General features: G+C 47.6%; 1 long non-coding RNA gene across 1 annotated transcript; it reads left to right on the plus strand.

Moving 5' to 3' along the window:
• Nucleotides 1-9,992: 9,992 nt before the first annotated feature.
• LOC143644876 (uncharacterized) lies at nt 9,993-22,284 on the plus strand. Its single transcript, XR_013156920.1, has 3 exons — nt 9,993-10,979; nt 11,078-11,234; nt 22,129-22,284. It is a non-coding gene; the product is annotated as an uncharacterized LOC143644876 (long non-coding RNA).
• The last annotated feature ends 4,444 nt before the right edge of the window (nt 22,285-26,728 follow it).

Genomic DNA, 26,728 nt, shown 5'->3' on the forward strand with positions numbered 1-26,728 from the left:
GTGGTGAGACTGCTCGTCATGTTGGCTGGAGGGAGAGGCCACATCTGAGCAACAAGAGAGGCTCTCTTGGGGGTGACTCTTCGGCCTAAATTTTAAGTAGACTTAACCTATCCTTTGCGGGGTTAAGTTTCATATGAACAGACCCCAAGACTGGGGGCTCAGCCTGTAGCTTTGGTTGTCCACACTGCTTCTGAGAATATCAAGAATTCGACTTGGGAAAGTTGAATTTCTCCCCGCTCTCACCATTCCCAGAAGGGGGCTTGCAAATACTTTTCCACTCACTGATCAAGTCACTCTGGGATTCATCGGGGCATCACTCTGGACAAACCAACAAAATCTCACGTCCTACCTGAGATTCCAAGTACTTATGACGTTCAATCAAACTATCTACATAAGTTATATTAGGAAATGCTCTAGTCAAAATATAAATTTTATAACAAACATTTTTTGCTTTAGTCTCACACATAAGGTGACATTTTAAAATATTAATTACCATCTATTTTAAGTACCCAGCGATAATGACATTCCTTTATTCTTCCTCATGCAAAAACATTTTTAAAATTTGTACATTGTACATTTCACTATTGTTATACACTCTAGGCATTCCTAGATTACACCATCTCAATCTTTAACATCTATCTTTCTTTCTGATTTCATTTATGTCCCCAGCCCTCCTGCCTCTATCATTCTCACATGCAGCTTCATTCAGTGTTTTAAGATAATTATATTACAGTTAGGTAGTATTGTGCTGTCCATTTCTGAGTTTTTGTATCCAGTCCTGTTGCACAGTCTGTATCCCTTCAGCTCCAATTACCCAATATCTTACCCTATTTCTATCTCCTGATGGTCTCTGTTACCAACGACATATTCCAAGTTTATTCACTAATGTCAATTCATATCAGTGAGACCATATAGTATTTGTCCTTTAGTTTTTGGCTAGTCTCACTCAGCATAATGTTCTCAAGGTCCATCCATGTAGTTACATACTTCATAAGTTTATTCTGTCTTAAAGCTGCATATATTCCATCGTATGTATATACCACAGTTTGTTTAACCACTCATCTGTTGATGGACATTTTGGCTGTTTCCATCTCCTTGCAATTGTAAATAATGCCCCTATAAACATTGGTGTACAAGTGTCCGTTTGTGTCTTTGCCCTTAAGTCCTCTGAGTAGATACCTAGCAATGGTATTGCTGGGTCATATGGCAATTCTATATTCAGCTTTTTGAGGAACCACCAAACTGCCTTCCACAGTGGTTGCACCATTTGACATTCCCACCAACAGTGGATAAGTGTGCCTCTTTCTCCGCATCCTCTCCAGCACTTGTCATTTTCTGTTTTGTTGATAATGGCCATTCTGGTGGGTGTGAGATGATATCTCATTGTGGTTTTGATTTGCATTTCTCTAATGGCCAGGGACGTTGAGCATCTCTTCATGTGCCTTTTGGCCATTTGTATTTCCTCTTCTGAGAAATGTCTGTTCAAGTCTTTTTCTCATTTTGTAATTGGATTGGCTGTCTTTTTGTTGTTGAATTGAACAATCTCTTTATAAATTCTGGATACTAGACCTTTATCTGATATGTCGTTTCCAAATATTGTCTCCCATTGTGTAGGCTGTCTTTCTACTTTCTTGATGAAGTTCTTTGATGCACAAAAGTGTTTAATTTTGAGGAGCTCCCATTTCTTTCTTTCTTTCTTCAATGCTCTTGCTTTAGGTATAAGGTCTATAAAACCGCCTCCAATTATAAGATTTATAAGATATCTCCTTACATTTTCCTCTAACTATTTTATGGTCTTAGACCTAATGTTTAGATCTTTGATCCATTTTGAGTTAACTTTTGTATAGGGTGTGAGATACGGGTCCTCTTTCATTCTTTTGCATATTGATATCCAGTTCTCTAGGCACCATTTATTGAAGAGACTGTTCTGTCCCAGGTGAGTTGGCTTGACTGCCTTATCAAAGATCAAATGTCCATAGATGAGAGGGTCTATATCTGAGCACTCTATTCGATCCCATTCGTCAATATATCTATCTTTATGCCAGTACCATGCTGTTTTGACCACTGTGGCTTCATAATATGCCTTAAAGTCAGGCAGTATGAGACCTCCAGCTTCATTTTTTTTCCTCAAGATACTTTTAGCTATTCGGGACACCCTGCCCCTCCAGATAAATTTGCTTATTTGTTTTTCTATTTCTGAAAAGTAAGTTGTTGGGATTTTGATTGGTATTGTGTTGAATCTGTAAATCAATTTAGGTAGAATTGACATCTTAACTATATTTAGTCTTCCAATCCATGAACACTGTATGCCCTTCCATCTATTTAGGTCTTCTGTGATTTCTTTTAACAGTTTCTTATAGTTTTCTTTGTATAGGTCTTTTGTCTCTTTAGTTAAATTTATTCCTAGGTATTTTATTCTTTTAGTTGCAATTGTAAATGGGATTCGTTTCTTGATTTCCCCCTCAGCTTGTTCATTACTAGTGTATAGAAACACTACAGATTTTTGAATGTTGATCTTATAACCTGCCACTTTGCTATATTTGTTTATTAGCTCTAGTAGTTTTGCTGTGGATTTTTCAGGGTTTTCGATGTATAGTATCATATCATCTGCAAACAGTGATAGTTTTACTTCTTCCTTTCCAATTTTGATGCCTTGTATTTCTTTTTCTTGTCTAATTGCTCTGGCTAGAACTTCCAACACAATGTTGAATAACAGTGGTGATAGTGGACATCCGTGTCTTGTTCCTGATCTTAGGGGGAAAGTTTTCAGTTTTTCCCCATTGATATTCCCCATTGATATTAGCAATGGGTTTTTCATATATTCCCTTTATCATTTTAAGGAAGTTCCCTTGTATTCCTATCCTTTGAAGTGTTTTCAACAGGAAAGGATGTTGAATTTTGTCAAATGCCTTCTCTGCATCATTTGAGATGATCATGTGATTTTTTTGGTTTGATTTGTTGATATGGTATATTACGCTAATTGATTTTCTTATGTTGAACCATCCTTGCATACCTGGGATGAATCCTACTTAGTCATGATGTATAATTCTTTTAATGTGTTGCTGGATTCGATTTGCTAGAAGTTGTTGAGGATTTTTGCATCTATACTCATTAGAGAGATTGGTCTGTAGTTTTCTTTTTTTTGTAATATCTTTGCCTGGTTTTGGTATGAGGGTGATATTGGTTTCATTGAATGAATTAAGTAGCTTTCCCTCCACTTCAATTTTTTTGAAGAGTTTGAGCAGGGTTGGTACTAATTCTTTCTGGAATGTTTGGTAGAATTCACATGTGAAGCTGTTTGGTCCTGGACTTTTCTTTTTGGGAAGCTTTTTAATGACTGATTCAATTTCTTTACTTGTGATTGGTTTGTTGAGGTCATCTATTTCTTCTTGAGTCAAAGTTGGTTGTTCATGCCTTTCTAGGAAACTTGTCCATTTCATCTACATTGTTGTATTTATTAGCATAAAGTTGTTCATAGTATCCTGTTATTACCTCCTTTATTTCTGTGGGGTCAGTGGTTATGTCTCCTCTTCCATTTCTGATCTTATTTATTTGCATCCTCTCTCTTCTTCCTTTTGTCAATCTTGCTAAGGGCCCATCAATCTTATTGATTTTCTCATAGAACCAACTTCTGGTTTTATTGCTTTTCTCAACTGTTTTCATGTTCTCAATTTCATTTATTTCTGCTCTAATCTTTGTTATTTCTTTCCTTTTGCTTGCTTTGGGGTTAGTTTGCTGTTCTTTCTCCAGTTCTTCCAAGTGGACAGTTAATTCCTGAGTTTTTGCCCTTTCTTCTTTTTTGATATAGGCATTTAGGGCAATAAATTTCCCTCTTAGCACTGCCTTTGCTGCATCCCTTAAGTTTTGATATTTGTGTTTTCATTTTCATTCACCTCGAGATATTTACTGATTTCTCTTGTAATTTCTTCCTTGACCCACTGGTTGTTTAAGAGTGTGTTGTTGAGCCTCCACATATTTGTGAATTTTCTGGTGCTCTGCCTATTATTGATTACCAACTTCATTCCTTTATGATCTGAGAAAGTGTTGTGTATGATTTCAATCTTTTTAAATTTGTTGAGACTTGCTTTGGGACCCAGCATATGGTCTATCTTTGTGAATGATCCATGGGCACTTGAGAAAAAGGTATATCCTGCTGTTGTGGGGTGTAATGTTCTATAAATGTCTATTAAGTCTAGCTCATTTATTATAATACTCAAATTCTCTGTTTGTTTATTGATCCTCTGTCTAGATGTTCTGTCCATTGATGAGAGTGGGGAATTGAAGTCTCCAACTATTATGGTAGATGTGTCTATTTCCCTTTTCAGTGTTTGCAGTGTTTGCCTCACGTATTTTGGGGCATTTTGGTTCGGTGCCTAAATATTTATGATTGTTATGTCTTCATGTTGAATTGTTCCTTTTATCAAAACTGGCTCCTCTTGAAAGACAGTTTCTCAAACCACTCCCCCCACCCAACACGCACACACACACAATATACAATGGGACACAGCCGCAATAAATACTCCCATTCATAAAAAGAAAGAATGGGATGGGGGGAGCACAGCAGTCACTGGTCAAAGCGAGGGCCTTGTGTGTCCACATGGAGTGCAGGACTGGTGCGGATGGGATATTAACTGTGGCTATGCTGTCTCTGTCCCACATTATACACTGCACATGTGGGGACGACCAGATTAGCCCCATGATCACATCCCGGTTCTTTGCCCCTGGAGAAATGGCCAATAGGTTTAGCAGGAAAACCAAATGAGTCAGAAGAGAAAAATGTTGGGAAGTATAGCTTCTGGCTCCCTCTCTGTGGTATCCTTTTCTCCTACTTGCAATGCCTTCTCATGGGAGCAAATGTAGCTCATTGGCTAGGTAAGAGGCAATGGAATAAAAATACCTATTGGACCATGTCAATTAGAAACAGGTTGCTCAAATTGGGAACAGGAGTTTCAGAGTCTCTCTCTCTCTCTTTCTCTCTCTCTCTCACACATACACACACACACACACACACACACACACACACGCACACAGCACTTCCTCTCTCTTCCTCCTCTCCCGCCTTCCCCCTCCTGTCCCTCCTCCTTTTCTCCCTCCCCTGTCCTTTCCAGCATTTTCCTGTCCTCTTCCTCCTTCACTGTCTTGTCCTTTCCCATCCTCCCTCTCTTTTGCTCTTTCCTCCTCTCCCTTCTTTAGTTAACGAGTGTTTAAGACAGGCCTGTCTTTGCTCCTTGAAGCTAGCAGGGTGGATAAGCATCGTTTGAGTTGAATCTGCAGACCCAGTTGTCCACAGGAAGGTCCCAAGGTTTACATTTGGGAAGTAGAAGGGAATAGAAGGGCCACATTTTGACTTAAGTTGATAGCTATTGGTTTGGTTTTTATTTTTTTGTTGTTGTTTTTATTTTTTCTTACCAGTCTTTAGTAGGAAGACATACTTTGAGAATTACTGGACATGTGCAGTAACTATTAAAAGTGATACTTCAATTTTATTTTATCTTTGTCCTTTTCTCGATGCAAAATACAAAAATTTTACAACTTGGCAGCCCGTGGGTATCATTCAACCCACAGATATATTAATTAGCTTGTAGACTATTCTTTTTTTCTTTTTTGATCCATTGCCAAAAATTAAAGTTCAGGAAATTACACCTAAATATTCAGATACCTGGCTTCTCTTAAAGATCAGAAAATCTAATATTGGGCTCCCTTCCCACATATCAAACTTGCGTGAAGCTGAGATGCAGCTGTCTTGTTTAGACAGAACATTCCTTCTTCAGTTCACCACAGCCTCCACTTCTCCACATTGTCTCACATTCAACCCACTTCACTCATTTAATTATTTGCCTGGCCTGTCATAGTCACTAGGACCTCCTGGGATGGAACGAGGTTGAGTAAGTGCCATGCAAACTTCCAACAGTCACCAACAGTTTCTTGCTGGAAGCAGTGAGTACTGGAGACAAGCAGTGAGTACTGGAGACTAAGAAAGACAATTGCCAAATTGCCATAGACATCATAGAAAATTCTTAGAGTGAACATTTATCATGCCCAGCTAGTTTTGAACATCCTTCCTGTGTCTGAGGAATTTCCTTCCTTATGAGTCCTGGCTCCCCAAGGAAGAGGTCAGTATCTCATTTTCCCAGGCTTGCTGGGAACATGTTCCGTTCATCGGACCCGCCCACTGAAGACATGCATTTAAAAGAGAGTGATGTGAAGAACTAGACGCCCTGTAGAAGCAGTCCTGAGAATGACAGAGAAGCCTCAGGCTTTCAGGCTGCAGCAGGGCAGACACCGCCTAGTTGCCCCGGACCCGTGGGCTCAGCTGCGGGTCCTCAGCCCAGGCAGAGACACGAGCGTCTGCACTGCAGCACCCAGGGTCACAGGGGGTTCACACCTGCTGCACAGCCTCAAGCCTGATTCTCTGATCCTCCTAGAAATTCCCCTTCTGTTTAAACCAGCAATATAGATTTGAACATTTGCAGCACAGATGTTGACTGCAGTGTCCAGTGCGGCTGCCATGTGGGAGAAGAGCACTGGAGTTAGAGTCCAAAGATCTAGGATGAGTCTCCACTCTGCTCCCTGCTCTCTGTGTGACCTCACACAGGTCACCTCTGTCTCACCAAAGCTCAGCTTCTTAACTGTAAAATGATTATAATAATAATACTCTTTCCTTCTTCAAGCTGCAGTGAGCAGTCCACGGGATATTGCAAATGAAAGTCCCCTCTGAAGGGCAATGTAAACTTTTAACGGAATGTCATGTAATTGTCACTTCAAGAGGGATCCAAGCTACCCTGGCTTCCAAATGCGAGGGCTTTGGGATCTTCATTAAGCAGATCTCTTCAGGACAAAATCCTCAATGTACTTATCCATGCAAACTCCCCATTTGGAAATTGACTAAAGTAGGTGAATGCAGGGTGAGGGGGAGTAGAGGTATTTATTAGGGAACATCTGATCTTCAATTGGCAAAATGCAGAGCAGCGGTGCCTGTAAATCATCATGATCATCATCATATTTATCAGCGAGTTTTGTGCCAAGCACTCTATTCCCATTTGTGTTGTCTCGTATAACCCTCTGAAGCGGGGGTTGGCAAACTGGCTCGCAGGGCCACCACCTGTTTTAGTAAGTGAGGTTTTATTGGGACACAGCTGTACCCATTCACTCACTAGCGCCATGACAGCAGATCGAGTGCTTGCAGCACAGACCATTTGACCCACGAAGCCTAGAACATTTACTATCAGATTCCTCAGAAAAGGCGTGCCAGCCCCCTGTTGTGATGGTTTGGAGCTTTACGGACCCCAGGAAAGGTCATGTTCTTGGAGCTAATCCATTCCTGTGGGTGTAGACCCACAGTTGAGGCATGCCTCTGGTGGGACTTAATCCTTTTACTGGAGCCCTTTATAAGAGAGGCGATCCCTAGAAGCCCACAGCGAGAAGCTGAGAGAGACAGAGAGGACACACACAGACGCTCACAAGACAGAGCACAAGACAGAGCAGCCAGAAGCCGAGAGCACAAAACCCAGGAGAGAAGGACCACAGATGCCACGTGCTTTGTCATCTGATGGAGGAGCCCAGGATCGCCGGTAGCCCGTCTCCAGGGAGAAAGCATCACCTGTCGGTGCCTTGATTTCGACATTTTCATAGCTTCAGAACTGTGAGCTTGTAAGTTAATGAATCCCCATTGTTAAAATCTAGTCCGTTTGTGGTATATTGCATTTCAGCAGCATTAGCAAACTAAAACACCTGCTCTGAAGGACCCGTGGGAGATAGCTATCACCATCCTAACTACTTTCCAGATTGGAAACGGAAGGTCAGCGATGCATGGAACTTGTCCTGACAAGCACAGCTAGTAGGTCCTCAATCTTGGATTTAAGCTCAGCCACACCTCGAAGGCCATGCCCAGCCACTAAATTTTACACTCCCCTCATTTTATGACAGTGCTATTCCTCCTTCTCCTGTCTGTTCCCTGTCTCCTCTGGGGAAAATGGTGCAAGACAGTTACCACCTTCCTCCTTCGAACACTGGCACTGGGGCTGGATTGAATGTCCACTTTCCAGCCACCAGATTCTGGGACAGATCCGGATGTGGCTTCCCTGGGGCCACTTGCTGCTTTGTTGCTCTTGAAATGAGTTTCCGAAGCCACGGTGCTCTTCTCCTAAGTGGCAGCCTGTGAGCTTTGGGAGAAACACCGCCTTGCCAGGCAGGGCTGGCTATGGAGCAGCTTTACCCTCTGGAGCGTGAGCTTGCAGAGTGTTGGCTCATGTCACTTCAGTGTCCCAGCACCACACACCCCAGTCCAGGGGTCCCTGGCCCAAGAGGGTGCTTTGGCGTTTTGCTCTTACTTCTCATCTGAGTCCAAAGCTTACCCGGACTCGTCTCTGGCAGCCACAGACCATTGATGGTGCCACAGCAGATGCTGCTCCCGGGAGGGCCCCTTGAGGGGGAAGGGCACCCCCACAACTAAAGAAGGAGGGAGGCAGAGGGCAGCCACTCATGAGGGTGTGCGGTCCCCCCTGCCACCTTCACAGTTCAATCGCTTTTCCACGTCCATGGCTTTCTATGGACTCTGCCATCTTAATTCTGGTGTCCAAGAATCTCATGAAACACTTCCTGCTTGGAGGACACAGGTGGTGGGAACTAGTCTGGAAGGCCCCGTGGACGGGCTGGACGAGAGAGGGACTGGCACCCAGGCTCGGCTCAGAAGCCTCTTTTGGGCAAATGAATTCTGATAGAATGATTTTGATTTTCCAAATGAGACTCCCACGTTTGGGGGAGAATTCTGCAACTGCAGAATTGGTTCAATTTGTCATCTCCAGGAGTGCCAGAATGACATCCTGCCAAGCAGAATCCCAAAGACAGACAAATCCATGCCAATCTAAGCTTTCATGTGCCCCAGGACTGCTTCCAGATCCAAGGCCCTCCCTAGGCCTCAGCAAACCACATGTAAAATGGGAGAGCAGTGGGGAGAGAATCCCCACCCCAGAGAGCCTCGGCCCCAGGAGGCCTGGGGTGTGCACTGGCAGCAGGAAAATCCTGCTGCTTAAAAGGAAGGTAGAGGATTCTGCAGACAGTCTCTTGATAGGCCTTATATCTTGAATAAATTGCATATTGGAATTTAATTTGGAATCCCTGCTGCTTCCTTGATGAACGCAAACCACACTGCAATTAGAGTGATGAAGAAGGCTGCTTCAGCTGCTGACGGGGGAATCTGTCTGAAAGGGAAGGGGGAACAGGCATCAGCAGGTAGCTGGGGCACCCATGCTGGGACAGTCCTAGCGGGGGAGGGGAGTACACTCTAAGCTCAGCCCAAGGGGCAGAAGAAGAGGGAAGCTCTGGAAGTCTTTCTTTGATTGCACCCTGTGCTCCTAGCTCCCGGCTAACACTGGGTGCAGCAGACTCAGCTCAAGACTTGGGTTTCACAGTTCCAGCTCCTCTATTGTCCCAGTTTGGAAGGAAATGACTATTTATTGAACACTTGCTATGTGCCAAGCACTGAGCTAAAGCACAGGGCCCAGTTATCCAGGACAGGGGTTCTTCTTCCTTGTGGCTCTGCCATGCTCAGTGCGTTGTCCTCATCCGTGCAAAGATGGGTCACCACCGTGTCCTCTTTCCATCCAGCAGGGCACAAGAAGAGGAGAAAGGAGAGCATGACCCAGAAGTTGTACCCATCACTTGTATTCTTGGCCAGAGCTTAGCTACATGGTCTTAGCTCACAGTAAAGGAGACGGGAAGATGTTTTCTGGGCATCGATGTAAAGATCCAGGATTCTTTTATTATATAGGAGAGAGTGGGAAATGAGGGACAACAAGCCATCTCTCCCAAACTTGCCTTCCCCTACTTTTAAACCACAACCAAAACCAAATGGAGCAGAATTAGCCCAGCATGGGTTCAAGCGCTATGGTAGCCCCCGAGCATAGAGTCCATGCCCTCAGAGCCTACAGAATGGTTGGAAACCAAAAGTGGAGGACGACCTGCAATGCCTTTGTAGAAGGGGGCAGTCAGGAAAGTAGCCACTGTAGGTATTTCAAACAGAAGGTGACTTGTATACGGAACTGGTTACCCAGGTGATGGAATTGCTGAGAGGCCAAACAATCGAGAAATTAACAACAAGAAGTCATTTCACTCCCAGGACAAGAGTATAGGACCAATGGGCAGGAGGTGCTGGGCAGACCATGGGGTGTGGTGCCCAGTGGGAGCTGCGACCACAGCAGGAAGGGCTGTGCAGTAGGACCTGGGACCATGGGGGAGGTGCAGCCACTGACGGAGCCGCCCCCTAGGCAGAGCGAGAGGTGCACAGTACCCTGGATCCTCACTTCCCACCTTCTGCCAGTGTCACCCAGTGGCCAAAACCAGCGGGAAGCAGTTGGAAAGAGACTCTGGGACATGCAGTGATCTGCAGTGTGCAGCAGAGCAGGAGAATGTTGGAGAATGGTGCTGCATACCTCAGGCTAGCACAGGCAGCACAGGGCCAGAAACACCCAAGGGGACAAGGCTTACTGCATATTATTGGAAAATCATATTTTTTCCAGGCTAGAACAATTAATACAAGTAGTGGTTTTTGCCTTTTATGGAATGAGATCTTAGAAAAGGAGAAAGCTTTTGATCTTAAAAAAGGAGAAAGCACATTAGAAGGTAGAAGGGCCTTGTATTATTTCCTATAGCTACTATAACGAAAGACCATAAATTTAGTGGCATAACCCAGAACAACCAAATGGGTCTTATTAGGCTAAAATCAGAGTGTCAGCAGAGCTGCATTCCTTCTGGAAGCTCTAGAGGAGAAGAGTCCTTCTCCAGATTCTAGAGGTTGCCTACATTCCTCAGCTTTCGTCCACATCGCTCTAACTTCTGCTTCCTTCATCACTTCTTCTCTGACTCTCCTGCCACCCTCTTTCACTTATAAGGACTCGTGACTGTATGGGGTCTACGTGGGTAATACAGAATCATCTCCATTCTCAGGATTCTTAATCATATCTAAAAGTTTCTTTTGCCAGGTAATGTGATATATTCGCAGGTTTCAGGGATTAGGATTTGGACATCTTTGGTGGATGATTATTTGCTTATCACAGCCCTCATTCCATTTTCCTCCCAGATCTGAATCTTGGCTACCAAAGATGAAATCATCCTGCAAAAGATGATCGTAGCCAAACGTCTTCAGCCCTTCAGTAGACCCTGTAACTGCCATTGGAAGACTAACATACAGTATATCCTTGGAGGATGTGCTCAGCTAATATTGGCTTCAATCCCAGGTAGGGAGGCATTGGATCATTTAGGAATGCTTTTAGCTGCAAGATATTGAAAATATGACTTAAAGAGACTCCTTCTCCCACCCCCCACCCCCCAATAATAACAGGTAGCTGCTTGCATTCATTCAGTGGCTCATTGATGTCAGGGCCAACGTCTATGTGAGTCTCTTGACAGTTGTTTTGTCCCACAATCACTAGATACCTGCCCCTATTCCAGGCATCCTATCCAAAGTCAAGGCAAGGAAAATGGAAGGTGTGGCACCAATCACTCTTGTCCCTGTTTTCAGGAGAGCATGTTTTCCAGACTACTCAGCAGCCTTCCACTTTTATTTCATTGGCCTGAAATAGTCTTGTGACCATCCCTAGCAGCAGTCTTCAAGAATAGGAAAGCAAGTATTTGGCACAGTCAGCCTCTAGGGTGAGGACGGGCAAGAGAGAAGGAGGCTGTATTGAGAAGAGACTCTGTCCGCAGAGTCACTTGGTACCTACCGTTGAATGTGCAGATGGCAGATAGTTGATATGAGCTGATCTTGCTTTTATCTCACATCTCCCCAGCTGTTTGGAAAGGCCCGTGACCTCTCTGCCCATCTTCTGGGAAACCAGGGCCTGGCAGCCAGCATCAGGACTTAGGGTGCTCACCCAAAACTCTTAGCATGGGTAATAATGATTAATGGCGGTGGTGGTGGACCCAATAGTTATATGAGGTGGTTCTATCATTATTCCCGTTATACAGTGATTGAAATAATCCTTTTCTGTACAGTTGAATGACCCACCTCAAAGTCACACCACTACTAAGTACCTAAGCTTTGGATCCCTATGCTATACCACCTCCTGGAATTCACTCTAGAGAAAGAAAACAGCAAAAAGTAGCAAGTCTCTCAGGACTGCAAAAGCCAGAGGAGAAGTGTTCCAAGATTAATGATCTGAATGATGCCGCCAGTCTCCAAAATTTGTTGCACGTACAGAAGAAGTGGAGTTGGAAAGTGATCTGTAGAGGCGAGAGGCACACCACACACTTAGCCTTGTCCCACAGTTCATTAATCACCCTCAAGTCAGAAGCATTTATCAGGATTAGATCCAGCCCAGCCTCTGCGGGAATGGATTTTTTATAAATAGTGCAGTAGAGAGCCACATCTTCCTTGTGGTTTCTACAGGTCAACATTTGGAGGTCAGGGCCATTCATTCATTTATCAAATATCTATGAAGCACCTACTGTGGGCCAGGCACTGTTCTAGGTGTTAGAAATCAAGCAGGGATCAAAATAAATCAATATCCCTGCCCTCATGGAGCATATATGTCTCTCCTCACAGTGGAGACACAGGCAATAAACAACATAAATAGGCAAAATATAAAGATTGTTACATAGTTTTCCCACACACCTAGGAAAGGACTAATTGTTCTATAGCTATGGAAACAAGTTTCCACCAGAACTACTTTTAAACCTATCTAATCCATCAATGACAGTTCTATAATCTTGGTATCAAGTAAACCAAGAGCTCATTTGAAACCTAACTAATTGGTCAATGACAACTTGCTTCAATGACTACAACTCTGAAAGCCAACCAGTGACAGCCTTGTGCTGTGGGAATCGGCCAATTGCCAGTGAACACACTTCTCAGACTGACATTACCCCATTCCTGTCTCTAAACCCCCACACAGCCCCAAACATTCTTCCCAGCAACTCTCCTTAAGACCAGCAGTTTGCTTTGCTCAGAGAAAAATTTTCCTGACCAGAAGGCTCACTCTTAAGAAAACTTAAGAATTTGCTTCCGATTTTGCGTGGTGGGTTCAATCTTTCACAGTTCCAGAGGTCCCAACAAGGTTGTTCTGAAGACCCTCAGTTGATAGCATTCCATGGAATTCATGACCAACAGTTCCATTCATTTGTGTGCCCAAATCCCACAGATGTCCCCAGCTTGTTTCATTGAAATGTATTTGCTGAATTTATTTTGCTATCTACGATCTGTGACCAAATAATTCTCCGTACAAGGTCATCAGACTTAGGTCTTTGTATAATTAGAACTCTTTCTGTAGGCACATCATTTGGTAAATATTTTTGCCATTTGTCTCATTCTTTTCCTGTTGTTTAGTTTCTGTTTTTGTTGTACTATTTGTCCAAAGTCTGCTTGCGAGTTTTTGTTTTGTCCTGGATTGTCTTGTGGTTGAAGGTATAGGGAGGTGTCCTTAGGAAATGGAGAGAGGCTTAGGCTCCAATCCATTCTGAGCCAGCCCCAGGACAAAGAGTTAGATGTCCATTACACTAGCAACCAATTCATGCAAAGATGATGGATCAAGTTTTACTTTCTGTCCACTTCAAACATTTTATGAGCACACTTCTGTCTTATCATTTGTGGAAAAGTCCACTTTTTTTTTAGTCTATTCCAAGGCCAACAATTGTTGGGTCATGGATTGTATAGCTCCTTCCTAGCCTGCACTGAGTCGGGGAATCTGAGACACCATCATAAGCACACACACTATCGACTGATTGTAGTGGTCTCTTTGTCATGTCAAAGTTCTTACCTCCTTCTGATAAAATCCCTGCTTCTTCTATGAACTTGTGTTTAACCTGGTAAATGGCAACAGTTTTTTTTTTTTTTACTTGGAATACTGATTATTTTGTGGGCTTAAGAATAGCTCTAGACTGAGACTCTATAAAAGTTTCATGCCTGACTGGAACATATGATTCCTGGAGGGTCCCTAGGTCAGATAAATCCTAAAACTCACAGGGACTAGCCTCTTCAGGAATATCACTTAATTACATCCCCCTATCCTTTAATGTGGACATCCTTTCTCAACGTGAAAAAGTCAGAACAGGCATTCCCCAGAGATCCCTACAGGTTGGGAGAAGGAGGAGGTATAACAGAGAAAATGGTATTTAACAAACAAGTATGGCTGCTGAATCACTATATTAATATTCCTTCTAGCCTCCAGTGTTTTGGAGCAGCTAGAAGGAAAAATCTGAGATGATGGAATGGTGGCCCAAGACAAACTCTGGGATCTGTTCTGTAACTACTTGTTGACATGTGCTTTGAAAATTATTGCTTTTTCCTTTCTTTGCTTTGCATACATGTTCTAGCTTACAGTTTTAAAATGTTTTAAAAATAATAGCTCTAATAAAATTAGGAAAAAAATAATATATACAAAAATTCAATAGCCAGTGTTGGGGTACCAACCCCCCACTACAAAAGACATGTTAAATCTTAATGTTCTCATGCATAAAAACCCATTTGTAAACAGGGCCTTTTGAAGATGTTATTATTAGTTAAGGTACAGTTAAAGTGAAGCCAGGATGGTCTTAATTCATATGATGGGGGGCTTTATAATAAAAGAAGCAGAAGGAGTCAGAAGAAGCCAAAGAGGACAGAGAGATCACCATGTAATGGAGAATTGCTATCACCAGGACTCTCCCTTACCAACATCTTCTTGCTTTCAAAATGGTGAGATGATTGCTTCTTGTTGTTGAAGCCAACCCTTTGTGTGCTACTTGTCATAGCAGCTCTGGCAAACTAAGACAGCCAGCTTCTTCGAATGGTATGCTGAGGGTTCAAAACAAAGCAATGACCAAAGACAGTCTGTCTGAAGTCTATTTCACTCCTGTTCCAATTTCCTGAATTCTCCCCTCTTCACATTGCCCTCTCTACCTTGTTGTCACCACCCGCTTACATCCTTCTATTCCTGTTCTTTCTCTTTACCTTCTAAAGGAGAACTTCTTTCCTCGGAGTTTTTTTCAGGCAAAGGGAAATCACACTGCAAAATGTCTCCCTTCAAGCTACTAGTTCAGAAGCCATCTCTATAGAAGTTGAAATTAAAACATGGTCAGATAGAAATCAAGGGCAATAATTCAGTATTTTTCATAAACTTCAGGAAGAAAAATAATTTGGCATAGAATTTGGGATTTTGTTATACTGATTGTTCTGCAGTGTCAGATCTTTACCAACTTAGCGCATTTCATTTTAAGTCCCTTGGCTGAGGGGACATGTTAAAAGCAATAGGTAGGAAAGAGGAGAAAAGCAAAACAACCCAGCCATGCCATAACTTTTCTAATGGCCCTGCGAGGACAAGAAAGGCAGACGGTATGTTAAAATAAAGCCATTTCAGAGGCCCGTCCCTTAAAGGCTGTAGTGTGCTGCTAAATGCTTAACCACCAGCTTGGGGGTGGGGAGAGCCTTCAATTGTAGCATTTGCAGATTTCTGTGCTGTAAATACTCCCACCGTGGCCAATTTCAAGCTAATAACATGATATCTCTGAACACAGAGTTGGGCAGAGATGCGAGCAATCAGCTCCTGAGAGCCCAGGCTAGCAGCTCCAGCCCATCATGGCTTCAGGGTAGTCTGGACAAAGATTCACAATTACAAACAAAATAAGAATGACTCAACAGGGTCTCCAGGAATCTTTCAAACAGTAATCTGGGGTGAACTCACACCCCAAAGTCAACAGAAACTCGTCTTCTCTTTTTTCAAATGTCCTCTGGCCTGAAATAGGGGGAACAGAAAAAAAAAATTGGAATGAAATAGTGCCAATTTAGAAATTTCATGACCTGTAGCCTTATCGGAGTAAACAAGCTGGAAATAGAAACAAACATCTGGCTTTCTAGATTAAAGAGCCAGCCCAGAGAACAAAAGGTGCTCTCTTTGCTCAGAATCCAGAGTTTGTTGAGAGGAATGTCTGCAGAGACTGCAAGCAGAATGAATGACCACTGGAAAAGCTAATTTCCCATATTTGCTTAGGATCAGAAGAACCACTATTCAAAATCTGTCCAGTGATGCTTCTCAGGGAGACATTGACACTCCCAAATTTCTATCATTCCCACCTCTCAACACCATGGTGGTAGACATTGGAGGTTTTTGCTTGCCCAGCACCTCTGTCTTGGTTTGGTTTAAGTGAAGCCAACCCCAGCTCCCTCCCCCTTCTCCTATAGGGTAGCAGCTGGCTAAGGGGTGGCTGGTCAGGATCTCCAGCCCCTTGATTCAGTGATGGGCAAGTGACCCAACTGGGGCTGATCAGAGTCCTCTTTGATCTCCAGGATTCCCAGGGCAGATGGAGTTGCTAAGTTGGTTGGATGTGAGCCAGTGTCCTTTATTATTTATATCTGGGCTTGGCCACTGGGGCGATTCTGCTCTGTTTTTGCCTCTTCTTCCTCCTGCATGACTGCCCAACCTTCTCCCTCTTCTCACTGCCTCATGGCTGTTGCTCTCCCATGGTTTGTCCTGCTTTCTATTGCCGTTTCCATGGTGCATGTCTCCACTTCTGCCCATACTACCTTGCAGAGACAGAAACCGTGCCTCGAATGCTTTTGAATAAGAAAGACGATCTCTCACAAATGAATGGGGTCTGAGGGTGCTGAGGCCACTAGGCCCATCTTTGGTCAGGCTCCCACCCTGTCCAACTAATTATGACCAGTGTCATGAGGAGCCTACCAGTGTATAAGGACCCCCTCACCCCACCCCACCCCACTCACACAATCAATTGGAAGCTTCCAGAAAGATGGAAGCATAACTTGCAGGCACAGCCCTTCAGCGCAAACAAGCTGTGATAGGAGGATTCTGACACGGCCCTAATGACCCCCACCTCCTGGTATTCCCACCCTTGTGTAATCCCCTCCCCTTGAGCGTGATCTGGACCCAGTGACTTGTTTCTAACCAAAGAATACAGTCGAAGGGAGGGATGAAGTGTCCATGGTTCGATTACAAGAGGCCGTGACGTCCCCCTTGCTGGGGTTCTCTCTCTGGTTCTTGTTGTGGGCTTGCCCCAATGGAAGGAACCACCTGGGAGGGGACTGAGGGTGACCGCTAGCCAGGAACTCGGGAGGAGCTAAGGGCCTCAGTCCAGGAGTCCTCAGGAAATGGAATGCACCCCACCATCACGTGAGCCTGGAAGCAGATGCTTCCCAGTGAAGCCTTCAGATGAGACCACAGCCTCAAAGGGCTGACAACCTTGCTTTCGTGCTTGTTAGAGGCCCTCAGACAATGAACTCAACTAAGCTGAGCCTGAATCCCTGACCCACAGGAACTCTGGGATGATAAAAATTGTTGTTTTAAGCCTCTAAGTTCTTAGTGGGATAATTTGTTTTGCAGCAATAGATAGCTTATATAAGCCAAATGATAGCTTATCCCCATATCATCTCTACCACTTCTTCATCACTTCTCCCTTAAACATTCAGGACGTTTTTCCTGGGGTGGGCATCTGGGGTGACAGAGCCACCTCTTCCCTAGAACACTGTGTTCAAAGGCCCAGAAGCCACAGGAGGTGGAATAGACACCCATGGAAGACCCCCCAGCGTGGGCCAATGTCAGGGAGGGCACTATCCTCTAAGGCCCTGGGCCCCTGTGCTGGGAGCGGAGGCTTCGCTGCCCGGGGAGTGGCCGACAAATCCTCCAAAAAGTGGTGCAAGGCCAGCAGATGCCAATGACAGCAAAAAGATGACTCACATTGGGGCTTAATCCTCTGATGCTCTCAGAGAAACTGGTTTCTAGTTTCGCCTAAAATTGCCGCTGGGACCCCACTGTCTTCTCTCAGCATATGAAGCAAACCAGCGCTGGGCTGCCTGGGCGATAAGAGCCAGGAATGCTATGGATTCAAGGAGCATGTGTCCAATCTACTCTCAAATGTCTGGGAGATAGATAGATAGATAGATAGATAGATAGATAGATAGATAGATAGATAGATAGATATCAATAGAATGATACAGTAAATGTGGCACAATGTTAAAATTGGCAGATCTGGGTTGCGGCGGAGGTCTCTGTGTGGGTTGTGCATTGTTTTTGCACCTGTCCTGTAAGTCTGAAACTGTTTCAAAGTAAAAAGTTTAGAGAAAAACAGAAAGTCATCGTCTGTCCCCTCCCCGTTCCCCTCCCCGGGGCCCCCCTGGCTCCTAGCCTTGCTCAGGTGACCCCCTGTCCAGCAAGCCCAGGAGTCATGTCCCCAAAACACGAGTGACCCTCAGCCAGAGCTGAGGCTGCCCAGAGCAGCCCAGAGAGGGGACAGGCGGCAGGACAGCCTCTCGCTGTCCTTCCTGGGCCAGCCGTCTCCTTGAGGCCTGGCACGGAAGAAAAGCAAAGGTTCCCTGCTCAAAGAGCGCGCCTGGGGCTTCCTCAGAAAGGAGCCGGGACACCAAACGCAGGAGAGACCGGGGGTGTGGTGCTTGCCTTCTCCCATGTGTGGGCGAGTTGGGGTGAGGGCTCTGCAAAGCAGCCCCTCCCCCGGGTCTTTCCGGTTTGAGCCCCGTGCCTTCTGCTCACCTGTGTGCTGCAGGCCAGTACCCACCCCCCACCCCCGCCTTGGCGTCACCATCTGCAAACGGACAAAACTTATTCAAACTGCAACCCCTACCTGTTGGGCTGAGCAGGTCGAGGACTAGAGCGAGGCAAGAGACGTCTGCCTTGGGTATAAGATTTAAGCGGGACAGCGGGGAGGGGCTACTAAAAAGCTCGGGAGCCAACATAAACAATTTCCCAATGCAATATTTTTAAAAATCGAAATTAAGCAGAAAATCCACGATGAGCAAAATATGGAGATTTTAAATAAAGACAGGCTCTGTGGACAAACGCCTGTGAATATTAGCAGCCTCTGTGAGATGCCACCCAGGAGTGTTGGGAGGTGGGCTGTGGCCACGTGAAGAGCCTGCCAGCCAGGCCAGTCTGGGGTTCCCGGGCACCCCGTGGGTCTGCAGTGCCCACTGGGCGTGGGGGTCACACAGCCCCAGGGCTGAGTGCCGTCTTCACTACTTACCAGCTTTGTAACCGCTCTAAGCCTCAGTTTCCCCAAACAGGGATAACACTATCTCTGCTACAGAGTCGTTGTATTGCAGGATGCCTGACACATAGTTAGCGCTCAGTCACAGTGGTTATCATCATGGCATCGGTCAACAGACACCGGAACCAAACTGGACAAATTCCCTTGGCTGGGCTGAGGATAAAGCACGCTGGCATTTCGTGGCCGCTGGCTTGCTGCTTTTGTGGCCCTCAGGCTGCATCTGCCTGGCTCTCTTGTTAATCAAATACGCATCTGGCCTGGGAGCTGTCTGCCTGGAGCTGTCTGTACCGCTGTGCCTACTGCCATCTGGATATCAGAGGGGCCATGGAGCAGGGGACAGAGGAGAGGCAGGAACAGCTGGGCTGGAGGGCCGGGAAAGTCCCGAGCCGCTGTCTGTTTGCTGCACCCTCCGTTGAGATGCATGGTTTTTGGCAAGGAACAAAATAGCATCCCTGGGATACTGCCAGTCGCGATCCTCCTGCCTCTTTGGCATGCAGGCAGCGTGGTTTTGACAAGTGAGCTGCTCTGATGGCTGAGTTGTCCGCTCAGACCCCAAAAGGACAAAGGAGGGCAATTTCCAAAGCACTGTGGGTGGACTTGTTCCGATGCTTCTGACATCAAATGCAGGAAGGGAAGGGCTTTGGACAGCGATAATTTGTTCACTGAATGAGCTGTAGGTACTTCTGCAGCAGCCAGGAGAACTCACCGAAGGGGGGGGGGGGGGGGGGGGAAGTGGCACAACAGCACAAACTAGATCAGAATCCCCTGGAGTGCTTGTTAAGAAATAGGTCCTCGTTCAGTTGGTCTGGGTGGGGCCCAAGAATGGGTGCATTTCTCACAAGCTCCCAGGTGACGCCGGTGCCACCCTTGGCAGAGTGAGTGCACGTTATGGCTCTGCAGTCACACGCCTGGGGTTGAAGCCCAGCCCCACTGCTTCCTGGCTGGGGGGGCTCTGACTGCTGTATCTCTCCATGACTCAGTTTCCATATCTGTAAAAAAACGGGGACGTACCACCTCGTGGACTTCTTTCGCAGGCCGGAAGAGTTATGCATGTCAACCACTTAGAGGCGTGCCCAGCATATACGAGGTGTTAGTTAGCATTATAATCTTGATATTTAAACATATTACAATGAGAATTGTCACGTGTGCTTTTATAAATAAAAAAAGATGAGTAAGAGACCCCTCTGTATTTATACAAACACTGAATGTTTGCATAAAATTGCAGGGGGCTCTCAGACCCCCAGAAGCCCATCCACCTTAACATTTTAATAGACTGTAAGAGCTACTGCTTTGCACCTCTGCTATGTTGCATGAAGTCTGGCAGGTCATTCACATTCTAAGTTACTTCATTCAGTCACCATAGTCACTTTCCAAAGCAGTCATCGCCATTCCTAGTTTAAAGACAAAATAAACCAAGACTCAGAAAACTGGCCACACGAGTGCTAGGTCAGGTCTATTGGCGCCCACCCCGCATTGCCACCACTGCCTCTTCAGCGCTCTCATCACCCATGTATCTAGTAGAATGTATTTAGCAATGACTAAGGGGTTGCTCTTGACCTTAAAGAATTTATATTTAACCAAGGAGTAAAGATGAGCATAAACACATGCTAAATAGCACATAATCATAACCACAGAGTGGGTGTGGCCGAGGGTTTCTGTCGTGGGCTCTTCGCAGTCCCCAGGTCCCCTCACAGTTATACTGGCTTCTGGGGCTGGGGCATGTGTAAGGCTCTCCAGACTGGGGCTTTAAGAACAGCTCACATGCTCACCCCTCTCTTTGCCTGCAGCAGTGACTGCAGATGCCACGTGTCCCAGATGGCATAGCTCAAGATAGAGGAGGGCCGTCCACCTGGTATCAGGTGGAGTCATGAGGGAGAAAGGAAGCCCTGTGGGTCAGCTGCTGAGATTCCTGGTCACTGCAGCATAATCTAGCCTCCCCTGACCAGCCGGATGGATAGTTACAGTGGCAGGCTGAGAAGTTCAGAACAGAATCGTGGATCCAAAAATATTCAGGCGTTGAATCAGCCAAAGGCCCCATTCTAGACCTACTGAGTCAAAATCTCCAGGGAAGGGCCCTGGGAAGCCTTATTTTTAACAAAGTGATACTGATGATTGGCCATGTTTTGGGAAACTTGGCATTGTGGGCTCGCTCTCTCTTTTTTTGCATGCGGTATGACGGGGGTCACATTTCATTCTTTTTCCATGTGCTATCCTGTTATTGCAACACCATTTGTTGAATTTTTGTTTGTTTGTTTGTTTGGGGGAAGTGCATGGGCCAGGATTCGAACCCAGGTCTCCCGTATGGCAGGCGAGAATTCTACCACTGAACTACCCTTGCACACCCCCACCCCCTGCACTGTGGTCTCCTACCTTCCCCAGATAATTCCCATAGCAAAGGCACCAGCGTGTGACCATCTAGAGCACAGGCTTGGGGGTGGCACGGCCTGAGCTGCAATCCTCTTCTCCCTCCTTACAGCTGTGCAACTTTGGGTACTTTAAATATCTACTTTATAGAGTTGCTGTGATGCTTCTGCTGCAGAACACAGCACCCCAGAGCAGTGGCAAAACGGCGACATTTACATCTCTCAGTTTCTATGGGTCAGGGATTCTGGGACATTCTACCGGGCTGTTCTGGCTCAAGGCCTGTCTTGAAGGCTCAGTTGGATACTGGCCAGCGCTGCATCAGCCGAAGGTTCGAGTGGGGCTGGAGGAAACGCTTCCAAGACGACTTTGCCTGAGACCTCAGTTCCTTCTCACACAGGGCTCCCCACAGGACTGCCTGAGCATCCTCACAGCAAGGTGGCTGGCTTCCCTCAGAGCAAATGATTCAAGAGACCAAGGCAGAGCTCTGTGCCTCCACACACCCGTTACTCCTGTTTTATAATTTATCGATCACGCAGGTCAGCCCTGATTCAATGTGGGAGGGGGACTAAAGGGTACGAGTGCCGGGTGGCAGGGCTCACTGGGGGCCATCTGGGAGGCCGGCAGCATGGATTTTAACCGAAATGCCTGAAATGATGCCTGGCCTGTGATTGGCACTCAATAAAGGTTAGCTGTTTTTATTACTGATAGAATGATCAGGAAGCTCTGGTGGGAGCGCCACCTCCTCCACCATTGTCTCCTTCTTCCCTTGTTTCTCTGCAGCCTTCCTGATAGGACTCGTCTGTGTGCCCAGTAGGATGAGGGACTCCCATTGGGCACAGTGTCCATCTGGGGTAGAAGAACCGCTACAGAGACACGAGAGGAAGCTGGGAGCCAGGGCGGAGGGCAATGAATAATGCTGTTTAACATGGTGATGGTGCGTGGAACGAGGCTGTTCGCATTGATTATCTTGTTTGAGAGACATATGGCAGGGCGGTGAGGAGCTCAGACACTGGAATGACACTGCTTGGGAGCAAATTCCAGTTCTTGTGGTTCTTAGCTGTGTGACCTTGGGCAAGTTACTTCACTCCTCTGGGCCCCAGTTTTCTCATCTGTAAAAATGGGATAATGATAGCTCTTATTCCACAGCTGTTGGGTGGATGAAATACCCTAAACATATAAAAGACCCAGAATAGTGTCTGGCTCTTCGTCCACGCTAAAAAACACTAGCTATTGTTATTTCTTCACAAACGGCCAAGAGGTGGGGGGACAAAGAAGAGATAAGAGATTAGAGAGCTTGGATCTCAGATCCTCTGACCCCTCAGTATTCCAGGGCAAAAGTGGCATCAAAACGTGAACTTTCCAGGGTCTCCCCCAGGGACCCTGGCTCAGGTGCGTGCACTGGTGACACAGGCAGCTGCCCCGCGAGTGTGAGTGTGCCCGGGACCCTGGGACCACCGGGCTGCCGTTGGATGCCCTGGAGCTGCCAGGTGTCGTCTGACTTCCGCTGTGGCCAGGGCCTCTGGTACCTGTCTGCCTCTCTCCTTCTTTATCCTTGTCTTCCCTTTCGCAGTTCCTTTCGTCTGTTCAGACCAGCTCAGGGGTTCCTTAGCAGAGCCTCCTTCCTTTGATGCGTGAGTGGCCGGGGAGGAGGGGCTGGCGCTGGGGGCCTGTCTGGAGGCAGGTAGAGGAAATCAAAGGGCTTCCACATCAAAGGGGAGAGGAGTGTCGCTGGAGGATTGGGGTCCTCTGAGCCCGGATCTGCGCTCTAACTCAGGAGTCTTTGTTAAGTTCTGGAGAGCAAAATAAGCATCCACAAGACCTCCTGCCTAAGGAAGGTGCTTGTTGAAAAGATTCAGGAATGTGGTGAAAAGATAGCTTCCATGGAGCTAAAAAGAGAAAGGAATCCAGGCTCAAGAAAGTGGGGGACCCGCGGGGAAAATGACCCACAAGGCGGGGACTCTCCCAGAGCCTGCTTACCTGGAGGAGGAGACGAACAACTGCAAGCAGGAGATTCTGTCAGTGTCCGACATTATGAATGACATGTTGCGGAAGGTTCCTAGACTCTGCTTTGGGCTGGGTGGTCAGGGAAGCCGTGGCCCCGGGCAGCCAGTGGGACCTGGGGGAAGGGCATTCCAAGAAGCAGGGAGAGCTGGTGTCAAGGCCCTGGGTCCTTCAGAAAGGCAGAAAGGAGATAGTGGGGGGGGGGAATTGAGACTCAGCAGGGGGGCCAGCGAAGGTTGGCAAAATCAGCCTCAGAGAGGGAGTTCAGAGGCGGCCAGCAGCAGGACAGAGGCCACAGAGGCTGCGACAAGGGGGGTGAGTGTTTGGGGAGACATTTGGCAGGTCTGGATGACACCCGATGGGTTTTAAATGATCGCTTGGCTGCCAGGTAAAGGACCGATGTTAGGGGGCAGAAGTGAGGAACCCATGGAGGGTGACTTCAGGGATCCCTGTCGGTGTCCCTGTAGGGCCGAGGGGAGGAGACGGTGGGGGCCACACTGGCACTGTGGAGCAGCAGGACATGGGAGGTGGGGCGGGCGCAGGCCAGCTGGGTGGGGGCTTGGGTCAGCGGCGGTGCCTCTGCACAGGGTCTGCCTCTGGGTCCTTCTCCACCCTGGGAGCTGAGCCAGCAGGAGGAGGCTAGTCCAGCACAGTCCAGAAATGAAAAGGGTGTGTGGCGAGTCCCTGGGTGCAGCCCCAAGGCCAACATGAGCCCATCTTTTCCATCCCGGGGCTCCCAGGATGGGAAGTTCAGCCATTCTCCCTGCAGTGGGCAGCTGGCGGCCGGCTTCTCTCTGGACCAGCTGTCTCCCCTCCCCCACCCCCATCCTGACAAATTCATTAGTGCAGCGCTTGGCAGGTGGGCGCCTGGGGAGACTTGGCGAGGGAGGTGCGCTGGGCATGGCCGCCCGGGGATGTCATGCGGCCGGAGCTGTGCAGGCGGTGGCCTCCTGGGCCCTGGCCGCCCCCCTCCCACCCCGGAGGACTGGCCATGCGGCCTCGGCCCCTGGTGTGGATGGAGCAAGGACCCCCATGGCCGCTGAGTTCAGAGGCTATGGTGTGCAGGGCGCTCGCAGGAGGGACGGTCACCTGGGGCAGCCCTGGGAAAGGCCCCTTCGCCTCGGAGTGGACCCTCCCCTCCCCACAAGCTCCCAGCTGGCCAGGCTTCCTGCACCCCACTTCCTGCACCCACTTCCTGCAGGCGGGAGGAGCAGGGCCGCCACGGGACTGAGAACCCACCCGGGTCCTGCCGAGGCAGTGCAGCCCGGAGTGGGTAGCAGGGAAGGAGGAGGGGCCCCAGGCAATGAGGACTGCCCAGGACTGGCTCCACCCTGATTCCCACCTGTCCCGGCCCCAGGTCCACCCGTTCATCCACCCACCCATCAACCACGTGGGAGACGCCACTGATGGCACCTGAAAGGAAGGAAGGAAGGGAGGGAGGGTGGGCAAGGAGGAAAGGGCACTAGCCCTGCCCTTGTGGAGCTTACAGTCCAGCAGGGAGAAAATCCTGGATTCCTGAAAAACAGGCTGCAGCCTCTTCCCCAGCCGAGCCTTCGCACCTGCCGTTCCCTGTGCCTGGCCAGCTGTTCCTGCCCGCGACCTGCCCCTGGCTGACCTCCCCCCCCGCCCCCCGCCGCAGCCCGGGGCGCTGCGCACCCGCCACGGTCTCCCCACGCGCTCTGCGGCCACCGCGTCCCCACACCCTGGCCACCGCGTCCCCACACCCTGTCCCGCACTACGGGCTCCAACCAGTCTCAGAGACTCGGAGACTGAGGAAACTCGAAGCTCTCACCGGGCTTCCTCGTTTCCTCTCCAGCCTTTGGGGGCCCAGTGGAAACCAGATCTCTGCAGCGGCCCTTCCCGGGACGGGGCCACCCGCGCCCTCCCTCCCGGGGCCACGGCCCCTTAGCGGCTAAGGGCCGCGCGGAGGCTTCCCCGCTTCTCTCACAAGGTTCCAGCGGAGAACAGGAGTCCTCAGCCTAGCTGCTATCCAAACCACCTGGGGGATTCGTAAAAATGCAGATGCCTAGGGCCCCTCCTCCGAAGAGACTGCCTCAGGAGGGCTGCGGTGAGATCGGGGCATCTGTTTTATTTTAATGTGCCCCAGCTTAATGGACAATATTATCTATTGCGGCATTCGCTACAACAGCCAAAGTTTGGTAATAAGCCAATTGTCCATCAATAGGAAACTAGCTAAATAAATTAAGGTCCATTCAGAATGAAATTCTGTGAAGCCCCAGAAAGGGATGAGGCAGCTCTTACGTGCTGACAGAAAGAGATCTCCAGCTATTAAACTCCAGACTGTGTGCAGTATTCTATTGTTTGATTACATTTTAATCAGATTTTTCCTGTAAAGGGCTGAACAGTAAATATTTTAGGCTTTGTGGGCCACATATGACCTCTGTTACTTATTCTTTTTTGGTTTCATTTTGTTTTGTTTACAACCCTGTAAAAATGCAGAAGCCATTGTTATTTCTTGGGCTGTAAGAAAACAGGCTGTGAGCCGGAACTGGCCTGCGGGCGTTGCTGACCCCTGGATCAAAGGGATGGGATGTTTGTAGCTGCAAAACCTCTCCTGGAAGTGGGATCTGGCAGCTTTGGTGCCTCTGGGGTGGGGAGCTGGGGTATGGGGTTTTTCACTGTATACACTTTTGCACCTTTTTGATATTTTTAATCATGTGAATGTTATGCCCATCTAAAAATAAAATAAAATGAATCTTGACATCAAAATAGGACTTTTTTCTCTCCACCAAGGAGCAAATGACAAGTATCTGTGTATTCCATGCTTAGGCAGGACTTGCCAAAGAGGTGCCGAAAATGATCTGGGGCGCTTTCCACCCCCAAACTAGGAAAGAGTTGACAGGAAAGTGTCCAGGAAGTTGGAAATAGCATAATATGGGCCGCCTCTAACTCCTACTCCACGGTGGAGGGAGGGTAGGAGCTGCTTGGCCTCCCCTCCAGCAAGCCTGGTAATTGCAGGCACTTCCAGAAGGCTTCTCCCAGCTTGGCCCAGGACCCTGGAGCCTGTGAGGCTGGGGGGCAGGCGGGGACCGAACTCCTGGGAGAGCCTAAGGGTGGGCGAGTCTGGCCCCCAGCTACAGTGCCTGTGAGGGGAAGCTGTGGTGGGGCAGGGTGTGTGTGTGTGTGTGTGTGTGTGTGTGTGTGTGTGTGTGTGAGTCTGGCCCCCAGCTACAGTGCCTGTGAGGGGAAGCTGTGGTGGGGCAGGGTGTGTGTGTGTAGGGGACGTGGGCGGGGAGGGCAGAGCTGCCACAGGGAAACTTTCCTATGCCTCAGAGCCAGCCTGCAGCCATCGCCTGGATGCTGATGAGGCCCCAACCTCTAAAATCCATGCAGTTACGGAAAACCAGGACTGGGTAGG

The sequence above is a fragment of the Tamandua tetradactyla genome, chromosome 8, assembly GCF_023851605.1.
Source record: "Tamandua tetradactyla isolate mTamTet1 chromosome 8, mTamTet1.pri, whole genome shotgun sequence".
NCBI classification, from domain to species: domain Eukaryota; kingdom Metazoa; phylum Chordata; class Mammalia; order Pilosa; family Myrmecophagidae; genus Tamandua; species Tamandua tetradactyla.